Genomic DNA, 17233 nt, shown 5'->3' with positions numbered 1-17233 from the left:
GCTTTACCCCTGATGATGTCCCGGGCACTGACCTCCTTGATCCTGAAGCGGGACAAGGATCCCCTGCAATGTGGGTCTTACAGACCGATTTCTTTGCTAAATGTAGATGCCAAGGTGCTGGCGAAGGTCTTAGCCACGAGGATTGAGGATTGTGTGCCGCAGATCATCCATGAAGACCAGACGGGGTTTATGAAGGGGAGACAGTTGAACGCGAATGTGCGGAGGCTTTTGAACGTTATCATGATGCCGGCGAGGGAGGGGGAGGCGGAGATAGTGGTGGCGATGGACGCTGAGAAAGCCTTCGATAGGGTAGAGTGGGGGTACCTGTGGGAGGTGCTGAAGAGTTTCGGGTTTGGGGAGGGGTTTGTCAGGTGGGTTAGGCTGTTGTACGAGGTCCCGATGGCGAGTGTGGCCACAAATAGGAGGAGGTCCGAGTACTTTCGGTTGCACCGAGGGATGAGACAGGGGTGTCCCCTGTCCCCCCTGCTCTTCGCACTGGCGATTGAACCCTTGGCTATGGCACTGAGAGAGTCGAGGAACTGGAGGGGGTTGGTGCGGGGTGGGGAGGAGCACAGGGTGTCGCTTTATGCGGACGACCTGCTGCTGTATGTGGCGGACCCGGTGGGAGGAATGCCAGAGGTAATGAGGATGCTTAGGGAATTCGGGGACTTTTCGGGGTACAAGCTCAATATGGGAAAGAGCGAGCTGTTCGTAGTTCAGCTAGGGGACCAGGAGAGGGGGATTGGTGAGCTCCCACTAAAAAGGGCGGAGAGGAGTTTCAGGTATTTGGGGGTCCAGGTGGCCAGGAGCTGGGGGGCTCTGCATAGGCTTAACTTTACAAGGCTGGTGGAGCAAATGGAGGAGGAGTTCAAGAGGTGGGACGCGTTGCCGCTGTCCCTGGCGGGTAGGGTGCAGTCAATCAAAATGACGGTGCTCCCAAGGTTTTTGTTCCTGTTCCAGTGCCTCCCCGTGTTTATCCCAAAGGCTTTTTTCAGACGGGTTAACAGGAGTATAATGGGGTTTGTGTGGGCGCGAGGGACTCCGAGGGTGAGAAGGGTGTTCCTAGAGCGGAGTAGAGATAGGGGGGGGCTGGCACTGCCCAACCTCTGTGGGTACTACTGGGCCGCCAATGCGACAATGGTGCGCAAGTGGGTGATGGAGGGGGAGGGGGCTGCATGGAAGAGGCTGGAGACGGCGTCTGTGTGGGTACGAGTCTGGTGGCGCTGGCAACGGCGCCGTGCCGCTCCCTCCGAGGAGGTATACCACGAGCCCGGTGGTGGTGGCGGCCCTCAAAATTTGGGGGCAGTGGAGGCGGCATAGGGGGGAAGTTCGGGCCTCGGCGTGGACCCCATTACGGGGGAACCACCTGTTCGCCCCAGGTAGAACAGGTGGAGGGTTTTTGGGGTGGCACAGGGCAGGCATACGAAAGTTAGGGGACCTGTTTGTGGACGGGAAGTTCGCGAGCTTGGGTGAGCTGGAGGGGAAGTACGGGCTCCCCCCGGGGAACACCTTCAGGTACTTACAGGTAAGGGCGTTTGCCAGACGGCAGGTGGTGGAATTCCCATGGCTACTGCCACACACAGTACAGGACAGGGTGCTCTCGGGGGGTGGGTGGGATCGGGGAAGATCTCGGAAACTTACCAGGTGATGCAGGAGGAGGAGGCCTCGGTGGTGGAGTTGAAAGGTAAGTGGGAGGAGGAGTTGGGAGAGGAGATCGAAGAGGGGGCGTTGGCAGATGCCCTAGTGAGTGTGAACTCTTCCTCTTCATGCGCGAGGCTCAGCCTCATACAGTTTAAGGTGCTGCACAGGGCACACATGACCGGGACAAGGATGAGCAGGTTCTTTGGGGGTGAGGACAGGTGTGTTAGGTGCTCAGGGAGCCCAGCAAATCACACCCATATGTTCTGGGCATGCCCAGCGCTGGAGGAATTTTGGAAGGGCGTAGCGAGGACGGTGTCGAGGGTGGTAGGATCCAGGGTCAAACCGGGCTGGGGGCTCGCAATATTTGGGGTGGCAGAGGAGCCGGGAGTGCAGGAGGCGAATGTGGCTGGAATTCTGGCCTATGCGTCCCTGGTAGCCCGGTGGAGGATTCTCCTTCAGTGGAAAGATACGAGGCCCCCAAGTGTGGAATCCTGGATCACCGATATGGCAGGGTTCATTAAATTGGAGAGGGTGAAATTCGCCTTGAGAGGGTCGGTACAAGGGTTCTTTAGGCGGTGGCAACCGTTCTTAGACTTTCTGGCAGAACTCTAGACATTGGTCAATGGCAGCAGCAGCTCGTGGGGGTGGGGGGGGGTTTACTTTATTTTTGTTTGTGTTATTTACACTGGAAGGGTCTGAGGGGGTGTACACACCTGTTGTCTTAAGTCGGGGTGTTAATGTTAATTTATTATTTAGGTACGGGTGGTAGGATTGTGTTTTGTACTTACCCTTGTTGGGTTCTTTTTTCTTTCTCATTTTGTTATTGATATTTTATGAAAACCTTTAATAAAAATTATTAAAAAAAAAAAGATCTTCACCATGTGCTGAGTGCATAGGTTGGTTAGGACAGGCATAGGTCTTTAGTTTAATCTAACATCGCGTTAACCCACAGTGAAAGTATGTTCAACAGTTTCTAGCTTAATAAAATAGTGTTGCACTATTTTAAGTGTTGGTGGCCTGTATGTGTTCCACGGATCCAGAGCACCCAACACAACAAATAGTTCTTTATTTTTTGCAGGAAACTGGGGCGTGAAATGCCAGCATTTTTACACCGGCGTGGGGACATAGCCCCATTTTGGGAGAATCCAGCCCAATATATTTATGAACTAATAGGCCAGTTCCTGTCTGCTTTTGCTTTGTGACCAGTTACGTTATAACCCCAATTGTATGCCATGTTGCCAACTGGCATTTTAGTATTTTGAACTATGGCCCAGAATGAGTGCACGTGAAACTTTCTGTCTATATTAACAGCTACTGATAACAATAAACTTAGGTGCCTGATGCAAAACAGTTCTTAAGCAAACAACTCCCCGACTGAAAGGCTCACTTCATTTATTTTATTGTCTTTCGTGATAAGCAATGTTGGTTCATGGTGATGTCGAACCATGTAATTTTCTTGGCCTTGGAAAGGGAAGGGAAGAGACTGAATGTCTCCATGTTCAGACTCCTAACCCACAAGCAGCAAGTGATCAGAACCTAGCTGTAATTCCAAGCACCAGACTCACTTCATGCCTGACAAACTGATCATGATTCATTAACTGATAATCAAACATTCCATCAACGTTCGTCCTTATGATAGAAGCTGGATGAACACCAACCACAGACCGGCCTGTGGAATCCTGTATCGCTTGCGATTGTGTTGGGCAGCTAAAGAAGAAAATCAATAAGGAATCTGAACAGATTAACAAGTGTTTATCTTCCAAGGTCTTAAACATTAAACCGAATCTGGCAAAAGCACAGCTGTAGAAATGCCTTATCTGAAAGAAGTACTATAAAAATCAGCAGCACTTCATTTTTTTGTTGATTTACGTGGTTCTTAGAATAATCAAAAAATATAATCAGCAAATCCTACTAAATAGTTGTCTCAACATAAACTCTGATAGTGACTACTGAATGCCGAGCGAATAATCATTTTAACATCGGAATGTCAATCACCCCCTATTTATCCCATATAACATTGTGCTGGTGACAATTTATTTTACTGTTCCGACCTAAGTAAGAATAGTTATTATTCAGCAGCAGACACACAATGTAGCTTTTCTCGAGGTTTAACTTTCAAAGCTCACCTGGGCAATTCTTGTGAAAGGTAAAAAGTAAAGAGCAGCCTCATTGGAAAACTTGCAGTTACACTCAAGTTGAGAGAGTGGGCAAATGCATGGCAGATATGGTATAATGTGGGGAAGTGTGAAGTTATCCACTTCGGATGGAGAAACAGAATAGCGGAGTGTTATTAAAACTGCCGATAGATTTGGAAATGTTGGTGTACAAAGGTACCTGGTTGTCCTTGCACATCAGTCAACTGATAGCAAGCCTGCAGGTACAGCAAGCAGTTAGGAAGACAAATGGTTTGTTGGCCTTCATTGCAAGAAGACTTGAGTACAAGGACAGATTGGATTTTGTTTATTGTCACGTGTACCGAGGTACTGTGAAAAGTATTTTTCTGCGAGCAGCTCAACAGATCATTAAGTACATGAAAATAAAATAAAATAAAAGAAAATACATAATAGGGCAACTCAAGGTACACAATGTAACAACATAGCACCGGCATTGGGTGAAGCATACAGAGGTGTTGTGTTAATCAGGTCAGTCCATAAGAGGGTCGTTTAGGAGTCTGGTAGAATACAATGTGGACAAGTGTGAGGTTGTGCACTTTGGAAGGAGGAATGGAGGCATAGACTATTTCCTAAATGGGGAAATGCTTAGGAAATCAGAAGCACAGAGGGTCTTGGGAGTCCTTGTTCAAGACTCTTTTAAGGTTAACATGCAGGTTCAGTCGGCAGTTAGGAAGGCAAATCATGTCAAGAGGGTTAGATTACAAGACCAGGGATATGCTTCTGAGGCTGTATAAGACTCTGGTCAGACCCCATTTGGAGTATTGTGAACAGTTTTGGGCTCTATATCTAAGGAAGGATGTGCCGGACTTGGAAAGAGTCCAGAGAAGGTTCACAAGAATGATCCCTGGAACAAAGAATGTGTTGTATGAGGAACGTTTGAGGACTCTGGGTCTGTACTCGTTGGAGTTTAGAAGGATTAGGGGGATCTTATTGAAACTTACAGCATACTGTGAGGCCTGGATAGAGTGAATGTGGACAGGATGTTCTTCCCTACTGCCATCAGACTTTTGAATCGACCTACCTCGTATTAAGTTGATCTTTTCTCTACACCTTGCTAGAACTGTAACATTATATTCTGCAGTCTCTCCTCCTTCCCTATGTACGGTGTGCATTGTTTGTACAGCATGCAAGAAACAATACTTTTCACTGTATACTAATACATGTGACAATAATAAATCAAATCAAACTTGAAGGGCTGAATGGCCTCCTCCTGCTTCTATTTTCTATGTTTCTATGATATCACTGTTCACGGAGAGAGAGTGCTTTGTGGTCTAATTTATTTGGGTGGGAATGCTACTTTATGGAATTATTTGCTTAAAAATAGCTTACTGCCTATCTAAACATTGACCAGTAAGAGGTTCAAAACATTTACTGATGCAATAACACAGCAGGTCAGATAGCATCCGTAAAGGTTGCTGCATTTCACATGAGCATGCTTCATCAGAAATGGGGAACATCAAAACTCATCTTTTCCTTTACTGACTTTGACTGCTTTGCTCCTTATTTGCAGTCATTTTTGCTTATATTTCCGATGGCCAGCATTTGTAAATTATTTTACTATCAGATATTGGTGGATTAGCCAGGTCTTCCTGAAGCTGGCATGAACCCAGATTGGTTTTGCAATAATGGTAGTTTTGAATACTTCCAAAGATGCAATCTGGAGAGAAAGCTTTTTGCAAGGAGGATTTCATCTTTGAAACAGTTTAAGGTGGATTTACAGTAATAATCACAAAATATCTGGTGATTGACTGCAATCTTTGACTGCTGATAATCTGGGACCTTCAAATAGTTCCAGAAGACTGCATAAGGCAGTGATGATATGGCTCATTTATCATAAGGAATGCATTTGCAAGCAAGAAATCTTGTTGACAAACTTTGCAATGTAAGTTCAGTGATAGTGATAATGGCAATAAGTATGTGCCTTAGAGTTTAATCTCTTGGAGATTTATTGATGTACAGAGCATAGAAGAATCAATCCATCTGCCACTTTCCTTGCTATTACTGAATACAGACTGTCTTCTTTGTTATTTGCTCATGTTATGCAGGCATCGCTGGCTAGCCCAACATTTATTTCCTTTGAGATGGTGAGCCGCCTTCTTGAACCACTGCAGTCCATGTGGTGTAGGTAAACCCACGTGCTGGTAGGGAGGGAGTTTCGGGTTTTTGACCAAGTCACTGTGAAAGTACAGCGATATAATTCCAAGTCAGGATGATGGGTGGCTTGCAGAGGAACTTGCAGGTAGTGGTGTTCCAATGCATTGGCCACTCTTGTGGGTTTGGAGCTTTGCAATTCTTGTAACTTCTTTGTTTCTCTTCAGTTGGTAGCATTTCTATTTTATTTTAGAAGTTTTATGGGAAAATGCACACAGCAGTTTGACATTTTACATTTACAAAGTTTCAGGCCCAATCCCTAGTCTGTACTGAGAGAAGTTATCTCAGGGCTCGCGACCAGGATGCTACACTTAACTGCATCTTGTGGATGATATGCATGGCTGCTGTTGTGCATTTGCGGTGGAGGGAGTGAATTTCACAGGTAATGGTTGGGGTGTCAATCAAGTGGGCTGCTTGTTCCTGGATGGTTTTGAGCTTCTTGAGTGTTGTCGGAGCTGAATCCAGGCAAGTGGTTAGGATTTTATCACACTCCTGACTTGCACCATGCAGATGGCGGACAGGCTTTATCAGCAGACAGGATTTCACTTGGCTGGTGCACGGTTTCTTTAAGTTCTTTTGCATTACCAGCATCCATGTGCTCAAACGTGAGCGACAGGCTTCATCACAATTACATCTGGCAAAAAGAAATGCAGGGAATGATTCCCAACCACGATTTTTATTGATTTGCTTTGTTTCTGGCTCACCACAGTATCATATCAACACCATGAACATTATGCTGTAAGTTGTTGCTAGAGCTGTACTGAATTTCCTCTCCCCAATAGGGCAATTCCTCTAGCTCCAGACATTGCCTTCCTGTTTTCTATTTACACGGTAGTCCTACATCACTTCTTCCCCACTGTTACTGGACTCCTGAATGACCCTCTTATGGACTGAGCTGATCTCGCCACGCATCTTCTCTACTGTTGTAGCACTATACTTCATATGCTTCACCCTATGTCTATGTCTGCACTGAGAGAAGTTATCTCAGGGCTAGCGACCAGGATGCTACACTTAACGACAATTCCAAGCTAGGGTTGAAAGGAATCAGTTTGTGTTCTTGCTCCTAATTGGGATTTACTTTGTCAGACCCCCTTGCTGTGACATAAAAAAATTGATTCCACTTCCGGTTGCGGCGATGCGGAGCTAAGCCGCACATTTCGGCAGCTCCCGCTATAACGGACTTTTGGGCTCTCCAGAGGAGCCCCAACGGAAATTTTTTGATTTAATCCCGTGTGGGAAGGTGAAATAAGGTCCCCCCTTACGTTGTATGGCGGAAATTAGCGGTGGAGCGTCGGAGAAAGAGGCTCTGGAGGTGCTGGCGCCAATGCTGTTGGGCGATCGAGGGGCTGAAGGAGACCCAGAAGGCCCAGGCGGTGGAGCTTCGTGAGGTGAGGGATAAAACGAATGAGAACGAGGATGAGATCCTGGGCCTGGCGGTAAAAATGGAGGCGCACGAGGCGGTGCACAGGAGGTGGACCGAGAGACTCGAGGTCCTGGAGAACAGGTCGAGAGGGAAGAATCTCCGGATTCTGGGTCTCCCCGAAGGAGTGGAGGGGGCTGATGCCGGGGCGTATGAGTACGATGCTCCAGTCGCTGATGGGTGTGGAGGCCTCTCCGAGCCCCCTGGAGCTGGAAGGAGCTCACCGGGCCCTGGCGAGGAGACCCAAGGCTGATTGGCCGCCAAGGGCGATAGTGGCAAGGTTCCATCGCTTCGCGGACAAAGAAAGTGTTCTGAGATGGGCCAAGAAGGTGCGGAGCAGTAGATGGGAGAATGCGGTGATCCGAGTCTACCAGGATTGGAGCGCGGAGGTGGCAAGGAGGAGAGCTGGCTTCAACCGGGCCAAGGCGGTGCTGCACAATAAAAGAGTCAGGTTTGGCATGCTGCAGCCTGCGCGACTGTGGGTCACTTATCAGGACCGACACCATTATTTTGAAACGCCAGAAGAGGCTTGGACCTTTATCCAAATGGAAAAATTGGACTCGAACTGAGGGGCTGTGGATGTGGGGGGGGGGGGATGTTGGTTGTATACGGGGTTGTAAATATGGGCAAAGAATATTTCATGGGTGGGATGATGGATGGGGATGTGGGTAGAGTTCTGGTTAAAATTCTTTTTTTTTCTGTAGACGAGATGGTGGGGAATGTGGGCGTCGGTGCTGGAGGGAGGTGAGACTCGGGGATGGGGGAACTGGGACAATGGCCACAACAGGAGCTGCGCCACAGGGGGCGGGGCTGGCTCAGGAAAGCGCGGGCTTTTTCCCGCGCTAGGTGGGGGGGGGGATGGAGGAAGGTAAGGAGGAAGAGAGACTCCCACACGGGGGCGATCAACGGGAAGGAGGGGGAAGCCGGGGTCAGCAGAAGTTAGCTGACTCACGAAAGTAATATGGGGGGAGCAAAAGTGCTAGATGCGGATCTAGTGGGGAGGGGGGGAGGGAAGGGGGGGAGAGGGGGGGACATTAGGGTTGCTGCTGCACTGTCCGAGGGGGAACTGAACATGGAAGAGATGGTCGGGGCGGGGGTTCCCCGTCTGGGGGACTGGAGGGTGTGGAAGGCGCGGGCACGGGACTGGCCTAAGATAGGCGATGTCTCGTCGGCAGGGGGCGGGGGGGGGGGCGTGGGGGGTAGCCCCCCAATCCGGCTGATCGCGTGGAATGTGAGAGGCCTAAATGGGCCGGTTAAGAGGACCCGAGTGTTCGCGCACCTAAAGGGACTGAAGACAGACGTGGCCATGCTTCAGGAGACACATCTGAAGGTGGCCGATCAGGTCAGGTTAAGGAAGGGATGGGTAGGACAGGTGTTCCATTCGGGGCTGGATGCGAAGAATAGAGGGGTGGCAATATTGGTGCGGAAGCGGGTGTCGTTTGAGGCCAAGAACATAGTATAATGGAGGCCGATGCGTGATGGTGAGCGATAGGTTGCAGGGGACGGAGGTGATACTGGTGAATGTATATGCCCCGTACTGGAACGATGCTGGATTCATGAAACGGATGTTGGGGCGTATTCCAGACCTGGAGGTAGGGAGCTTGATAATGGGTGGGGAGTTTAACACAGTGCTGGACCCAGCATTAGATCGTTCCAGATCTAGGACGGGGAAGAGGCCGGCTGCGGCCAAGGTGCTTAGGGGGTTTATGGATCAGATGGGGGGAGTAGATCCGTGGAGATTTGCCAGGCCTTTGACCAGAGAATTTTCTTTTTTCTCCCACGTACATAAGGCCTACTACCGGAAAGATTTTTGTGTTCTGGGCAGGGCATTGATCCCGAAAGTGGAGGGAACGGAGTATTCGGCCATAGCCATTTCACACCATGCCCCGCATTGGGTGGAGCTAGAGCTGGGAGAGGAGAGGGACCAATGCCTGTTGTGGCGGTTGGATGTGGGACTGCTGGCAGACAAGGAATTGTGTGGGAGGGTGTGGTGGTGTATGGAAAGGTATCTGGAGGCCAACGACAACGGGGAGGTGCAGGTGGGAGTAGTATGGGAGGTGCTGAAGACGGTGGTCAGGGGAGAGTTAATCTCCATCAGGGCTCATAGGGTGAAGAGAGAGGGCAGGGAAAGGGAGAGGTTGGTGGGGGAGATTTTAAGGGTGGACAGGAGATATGCAGAGGCCCCTGATGAGGGACTACTCAGGGAGAGGCGAAGTCTCCAGACGGAGTTTGACCTGTTGACCACAGGGAAGGCAGAGGCACAGTGGAGGAAGGCACAGGGGGCGATATATGAATATGGGGAGAAGGCGAGTCGGATGCTGGCACATCAGCTCCGTAAGAGGATGGCAGCGAGGGAAATAGGTGGAATCAAGGATGGCAGGGGAACTACGGTGCGGAGTGCGGTGAAAGTGAATGAGGCATTCAAGGCCTTTTACGAGGAGCTGTATAGGTCCCAGCCCCCAGGGGGAAAAGAGGGGATGCGACGATTCTTGGACCAACTGAGGTTCCCGAGGGTGGAGGAGCAGGAGGTGGCTGGTTTGGGGGCGCCAATTGGGGTGGAGGAGCTGGTTAAAGGACTGGGGAGCATAGAACATAGAACATAAAAAATACAGCACAGAACAGGCCCTTCGGCCCACGATGTTGTGCCGAACCTTTGTCCTAGATTAATCATAGATTATCATTGAATTTACAGTGCAGAAGGAAGCCATTCGGCCCTTTGAGTCTGCACCGGCTCTTGGAAAGAGCACCCTACCCAAACTCAACACCTCCACCCAACACCAAGGGCAATTTTGGACACTAAGGGCAATTTATCATGGCCAATCCACCTAACCTGCACATCTTTGGACTGTGGGAGGAAACCGGAGCACCCGGAGGAAACCCACGCAGACACGGGGAGGATGTGCAGACTCTGCACAGACAGTGACCCAAGCCGGAATCGAACCTGGGACCCTGCAGGGAAGGGACGGGGCCTTCCCCAGCATGCAGGCAGGGAAGGCCCCGGGGCCGGATGGGTTCCCGGTGGAGATTTATAGGAAGCTTGTAGACCTGTTAGCCCCGTTGCTGGTAAGGACCTTTAATGAAGCAAGGGAGGGGGGGACCCTGCCCCCGACAATGTCGGAGGCGATAATCTCTTTGATCTTGAAGCGGGATAAGGACCCACTGCAATGTGGGTCGTATCGACCGATCTCGCTCCTCAACGTAGGTGCTAAGTTGCTGGCAAAAATGTTGGCTACGAGGATTGAGGACTGTGTCCTGGGGGTGATTCACGAGGACCAGACGGGATTCGTAAAGGGTAGGCAGCTGAATACCAATGTGCGAAGGCTCCTAAATGTGATAATGATGCCATCGGTGGAGGGAGAGGCGGAGATAGTGGCAGCCATGGACGCGGAGAAGACCTTTGACCGAGTAGAGTGGGAGTATCTCTGGGAAGTGTTGAGGAGGTTTGGGTTTGGGGGAGGGTTTATTAGTTGGGTCAAACTCCTGTATAGAGCCCCGGTGGCGAGTGTGGTCACGAACCACACTGCTGCAATTATATAAGGTGTTAGTGAGGCCACACCTGGAGTATTGTGTTCAGTTTTGGTCTCCTTACTTGAGAAAGGACGTACTGGCACTGGAGGGTGTGCAGAGGAGATTCACTAGGTTAATCCCAGAGCTGAAGGGGTTGGATTACGAGGAGAGGTTGAGTAGACTGGGACTGTACTCGTTGGAATTTAGAAGGATGAGGGGGGTCTTAAAGAAACATATAAAATTATGAAGGGAATAGATAGGATAGATGCGGGCAGGTTGTTTCCACTGGCGAGTGAAAGCAGAACTAGGGGGCATAGCCTCAAAATAAGGGGAAGTAGATTTAGGACTGAGTTTATGAGGAACTTCTTCACCCAAAGGGTTGTGAATCTATGGAATTCCTTGCCCAGTGAAGCAGTAGAGGCTCCTTCATTAAATGTTTTTAAGATAAAGATAGATAGTTTTTTGAAGAATAAAGGGATTAAGGGTTATGGTGTTCGGGCTGGAAAGTGGAGCTGAGTCCACAAAAGATCAGCCATGATCTCATTGAATGGTGGAGCAGACTGGAGGGGCCAGATGGCCTACTCCTGCTCCTAGTTCTTATGTTCTTATGAACCGGCGGAGGTCGGAGTATTTCCGACTGTATCGAGGGACGAGGCAGGGGTGCCCTGTCCCCTCTGCTGTTTGCATTGGCAATTGAACCTTTGGCCATGGCGTTAAGGGAGTCGGGGAGGTGGAAGGGGGTGGTCCGAGGGGGAGAGGAACATCGAGTGTCGCTGTACGCAGAGGACCTGTTGCTGTATGTGGCGGATCCAGTGGAGGGGATGGTTGAGGTCATGCAGATCCTAAGGGAGTTTGGAGACTTTTCGGGCTATAAGCTCAACATGGGAAAGAGTGAGCTCTTTGTGGTGCATCCGGGGGATCAGGGGAGAGGGATAGATGACCTACCGTTGAGGAGGGCGGAAAGGAGCTTTCGATACTTGGGGATTCAGGTTGCTAGGAGCTGGGGGGCACTGCACAAACTTTATTTGACGCGGCTGGTGGAACAGATGGAGGAGGATTTTAAAAGGTGGGACATGTTGCCGCTCTCGCTGGCGGGCAGGGTACAGTCAATTAAAATGGTGGTCCTCCCAAGGTTTCTTTGTGTTCCAGTGCCTTCCAATCGTGATCACCAAGGCCTTTTTTAAGAGGGTAGGCAGGAGCATTATGAGTTTTGTGTGGGCGAGCAAGACCCCGAGGGTAAGGAGGGGGTTCCTGGAGCATAGCAGGGATAGAGGAGGGTTGGCGTTGCCGAATTTGGATGGCTACTACTGGGCAGCCAACATGGCGATGATCCGTAAGTGGGTGATGGAGGGAGAGGGGGCGGCGTGGAAGAGGTTGGAGATGGCATCCTGCAAAGGTACGAGCCTGGGGGCGCTGGTGACGGCACCGCTGCCGCTCTCGCCAACAAGGTACACCACGAGCCCGGTGGTGGCGGCCACGCTAAAGATCTGGGGGCAGTGGAGATGACACAGGGGAGCGTTGGGAGCCTCGGTGTGGTCCCCGATTAGGGATAACCATCGGTTTGTCCCAGGAAGGATGGACGGGGGGTTTCAGAGCTGGCATCAGGCAGGGATTAGAAGAATGAGGGACCTGTTCATCGATGGGACGTTTGCGATCTTAGGGGCGCTGGAGGAGAAATTTGGACTACCCCCGGGAAATGCCTTCAGGTACATGCAAGTGAGGGCATTTGTGAGGCGACAGGTGAGGGAATTCCCGCTGCTCACGGCACAGGGGATTCAAGACAGGGTGATTTGGGGCATATGGGTCGGGGAGGGCAAGGTGTCGGCGATATACCAGGAGATGTCCATATGTTTTGGTCATGCCCGGCACTGGAGGGGTTCTGGAGGGGAATTGCGGAAATAGTATCTAAGGTGGTGAAAGTCCGGGTCAAGCCAAGCTGGGGGCTAGCATTATTTGGAGTAGTGGACGGGCCGGGAGTGCAGGAGGCGAAAGAGGCCGGCATTCTGGCCTTTGCGTCCCTAGTAGCCCGGCGAAGGATCTTGTTAATGTGGAAAGAGGCGAAGCCCCCCAGTGTGGAAGCCTGGATAAATGATATGGCCGGGTTTATCAAGTTGGAGTGGATAAAGTTTGCCTTGAGAGGGTCTGCGCAGGGGTTCTACAGGCGGTGGCAACCGTTCCTAGACTATCTCGCAGAGCGTTAGATGAAGGTCGGACAGCAGCAACAGCAACTCAGGTGGGGAGGGGCGGGGGGCGGGGGGCGGAGGGGGGGGGGGGATATCTTCCGTTGGGGGGGGGGGGGAGGAGGGAGGGAGGGGGAAGGTTTTTTTTTCTGGGGGGCATTTGAGCAAGAAAACACATGAATGATCCGGAAAACTGACATGTACGGGAGGAATCTAATGTACAAAGTTCTGTATCATAATGACTTGCCATGTTCATGTCTTGCTATGCAAGCTTTCTTTCTTTTTGTTACGAGGTGGGGGGGGGGTTGTTTGCATGGTTGAAAATTTTGTTAACAAACTCTTAATAAACATATTTTTTAAAAAAAATTGATTCCAAGCTCGGTAAATTTGTCAGAAAAGGATTAGGGAATAGATACATGAATATGAATCGGTTATTAGGCAACGAAGTGGAACTTAACAACAACAACAAATTGCATTTATATAGCACCCTTAACATTGCAAAGCATCTCAAGGAGAATGATCAAACAATATTTGCCACCAACCACCTATTAGAATGGGTGATCAAAATCTTGGTCAAAGAAATAGATTTTAAGAAGGAACTTAAAGAATGACAGGTAGCCTAAAAATGATTGTGAGAGATGTTAGTCGACGATCAATTAGTAAATTTACACACCCACCATTTTAATGCAGGAATTAACCTGGTTATTCTTAATATGCCGACGGCTCAGTTTAAATCGCTTCGCAGCCTTTTTGCTTCTCGTGTTTCTCTCCCACGTTATAAAAATTCTATTCGCCCACAACACAACACGTCTTTTTTTCTGTACAAAAGTTGGATACGCAATAAAGCAAATGTATAATTTCACTTACTTAATAAAAAAAGTGTTGCTGGTGCTGAATGACACTTGTCAATTCTTGTGACAACGTTCAAACCTAATGCCACCTCACTTCCCTGCCCAGTTATCCCTCCCCAGTTAAAGTGTGTTTCGCTTTGCATGTCTTGAGTTTTCACCATTATTTTCATCTACCAGATGTTCTAAATTCATTCCCCTGCCCATTCTAACTGAACACTCCTTCAGACCAGTCAGCTTGAGGCTGGGCAGGCCGAGGAAACTACACCAAATGATTGACGCCTCAGAACAAGTCCCTTCACTTGCCTAATTGGTATGTGATCATTATGTCTGGTTGAAACACAGACAGTAACAGGGGAGCTGCAGGCATAGTGGTAGTATCACTGTACTATTAATCTAGTGAGGCAGGATAATATTCGGTGGGCCTGGGATCGAATCCCACCAGGGTGGACAGTGAAACTTTTTTTTATTTGTTCATGGGACGTGAGAGTCGCAGGCTAGGCCAGCATTTATTGCCCAACCCTAATTTCCTTGAGGGGGTAGTTAAGTCAACCATTTTGAATTGAATTGAACCAAGTTGTGAATTTAATTAAAAAATCTGGAATTAAAAGTTCAACCTGAAACCATTTTCGATTTGTAAAAATCCATCTGATTCACTAAAACTCTTCAGGGAAGGAAATCTGCCATCGTTATTTGTTCTGGCCTACAGCAATGGGGCGACTCTTACCCGCCCTCAGAATGAGTGCAATAACTGCAGGCCCAGCCGGTGATGCCCACATCCCATGAATAAAAAATATTGCCTTTTTGTGCAGTCAAAACATCTCGAAACGCTTCACAGAGCAAATTACCCGATTGCAGAACCCCCAGTTAGATAAGCAAACTCATTGAAAATATTCTCTGGTTACTTTTTGGCAAATTCCGTGAAACATTCACACAAACCCAAGTGACAGTGTCCCCTGGCAGAGAAGCCCCGAACTCGAGGACAGAAAAATGTCCTGCAAACGTGCTAAGTGTTCATCCATTTATATTACCAGAAGTAATTATTTAGTCTTCTCAAAGTAATTTAATATATGCTGGAAATTTAATTTGTGTTCTGGGCAACAGAATTAATTTAATTTCCCAAACCCTTGTGCAAAGTTAACTAATACATTATACAGTCTGAATTTTATCAAAGGTGAACTGAAGAGAGTTAATTTATCAACACACAGTAAATACGTTTGATGTGACCTGAATTGTAGGTCATAGGCTGAAGTTAATTCATTGGAACAAAGCGATAACAAAAATCAGGAAAGGTCAAACTAAATCAATTATCAATGGTTGTTTATAAGAGAATTATTTATTAACATAATGTTTGCTGATTAGCTAATTAACCTGATACTGAGGCAATGATAAATATTGTGACTTCAGAGAAATTTTTGCTGAGTAACTTGTGATAATCAGTATAGAATTATAATGAGGGAATTCAATGTACATTGAATTGTCATAAGATTTACGGAGGAGGATAAATTGTGATTCTCAAGATAAAAGTGCATGCCCAGCAGAATCCTAAATCATGAGTGGAAACCGATAATCGCAAGACTGGAGCAATAGGTGTAGCCACCTAAAATGGCTGATTCCCTGTTAATTTGGCCAAAACCCGATTTAAAATGGCTAACCGGAAAGGCTGATGGGAAAAGCAGCCAACAGGACACAAACGGACAGCTGCAGACAGAATAGCATATTCGGCTCTGGGGAAGTCGGCCCAGATCGATACTCAAGACCATTAGCAGCACATCAACCCAGACATCTGCAGTTTAATCGGCTATCCCCGGGAACAATTGCAACATATTAGCAATTGAATGCCGGGCCAGACCTGTCGGCGCCTGCAGTGGCCAAAACAAAGACAGGTGAACGACCACCCCCCGATCGAGGAATCGCCCCGTTATTGGACGTATCGAACCCAGTGATTGGGAACAAGTCCAATCACTTGGGACTCAGGGTCAAGGGCCGCCCCGAGAGGCGGGAAGCCCCTGGGCCCTATAAAGTAAGGGGGCCAAGTTCAGATCGCTCTCTCTCCCTTCTTCTCCTGCTCGAGACCTTCGCAAGAACATCAACCAAGAAACAGTAAGTTTGACTCCAACGATCGCTACCCGATAAAGACTCCTAGCCATCGACCTGTATCAGCCTTTTTGAATCCCGCGGGCCAGGTCCGATTCGATAAGCCATTCGTTTCCCTGACCTGGTGGGCTGTTCCTAAAGTTAAGTATTGGCCAGTAGTGGTAGGTTTCTATATAGATAGTAGGATTATTGTGTCAGCATTACTTGTTGTATATAATAAATGACCGTTGATTTCAATCTTACTAAGCGGTGTGCTGACTTATTAATCATAACTCGAGCTTGAACCACATGGCGGTATCAGAAAGATACCTGGCGACTCGTGAGCAAAGGTGACATAATCAGAGCTAATAAACCAAGGCTAAAAAGAGCAACATAGGTCAGATAGGAATTATATTAGAGATCGTCCATGATCTGATTAAATGGCGGAGCAGGTTCAAAGGGCTGAATTGCCTACTTCTGCTTCTAATTCCTATGTTCCTACATATATGCAAGGTGTCCTAATTTCAGTGATTCAGACGCAGACTGATTGCACGTTATATTACAATGGCAAGTCCTAACTTGATTTCCAAGTAAAACTAATTAATCACAGGATCAGGTAGAACCAATATATTGCAGAGACACAGTTCCAGGCAGATAGAGGTTTGACGAGACCTTGGTAGGTGTGGTGGTATGTATTAGGGGTAATACAGTACACCACGTGCTGACAGGCTATTGGTGGAGGGATGCCGGGTCCTGATAGGATCTGCCACCTACTGGACTCCACCCAGAAATGCCGGTATAAGAACCAGGCATTTCCCTCCATTTCCCTCAGCAGCTGCATTCTGTAACCAAGCTGCTGGGGATCAAGTTCTGCTTAATAAAGCCTTTAATTGACGTTACCTCAACCTGCCTTGCGTCATATTGACGGTACAACAATTTATTAAGCAGACTTAAATAGAAGATAAACGACGTAGGAATATGGAGCTCCGCATCATCCCGGAGTGCCTGCGCATCGCACCCCAAGCAGCTAACTCAACCTCTATCTTCAAGCACTGGCTGGCATGCTTTGAGGGCTACCTCCGAACGGCCCCCGGCAAACCGACAGACGAACAAAAAATGCAGGTCCTCTATTCCAGGGTGAGTCCCGATGTCTACTCCCTTATCGAGGACGAGGACGGTTTCACTGATGCCATCGCCGCGCTGAAGGATATCTACATCCGGCCCGCCAACCAGGTT

The 17233-nt window shown here is 48.7% G+C and overlaps 1 long non-coding RNA gene across 2 annotated transcripts in view; it reads left to right on the top strand.

Annotated features, from left to right (window-relative positions):
* The window catches only part of LOC140424829 (uncharacterized), a 312594-nt gene that overhangs the window by 147935 nt on the left and 147426 nt on the right, over positions 1-17233 (top strand). The window lies entirely within an intron of this gene.

The sequence above is a fragment of the Scyliorhinus torazame genome, chromosome 6 (assembly GCF_047496885.1).
Source record: "Scyliorhinus torazame isolate Kashiwa2021f chromosome 6, sScyTor2.1, whole genome shotgun sequence".
NCBI lineage: Eukaryota > Metazoa > Chordata > Chondrichthyes > Carcharhiniformes > Scyliorhinidae > Scyliorhinus > Scyliorhinus torazame.
This window is presented reverse-complemented; position numbering and strand designations above follow the sequence as displayed.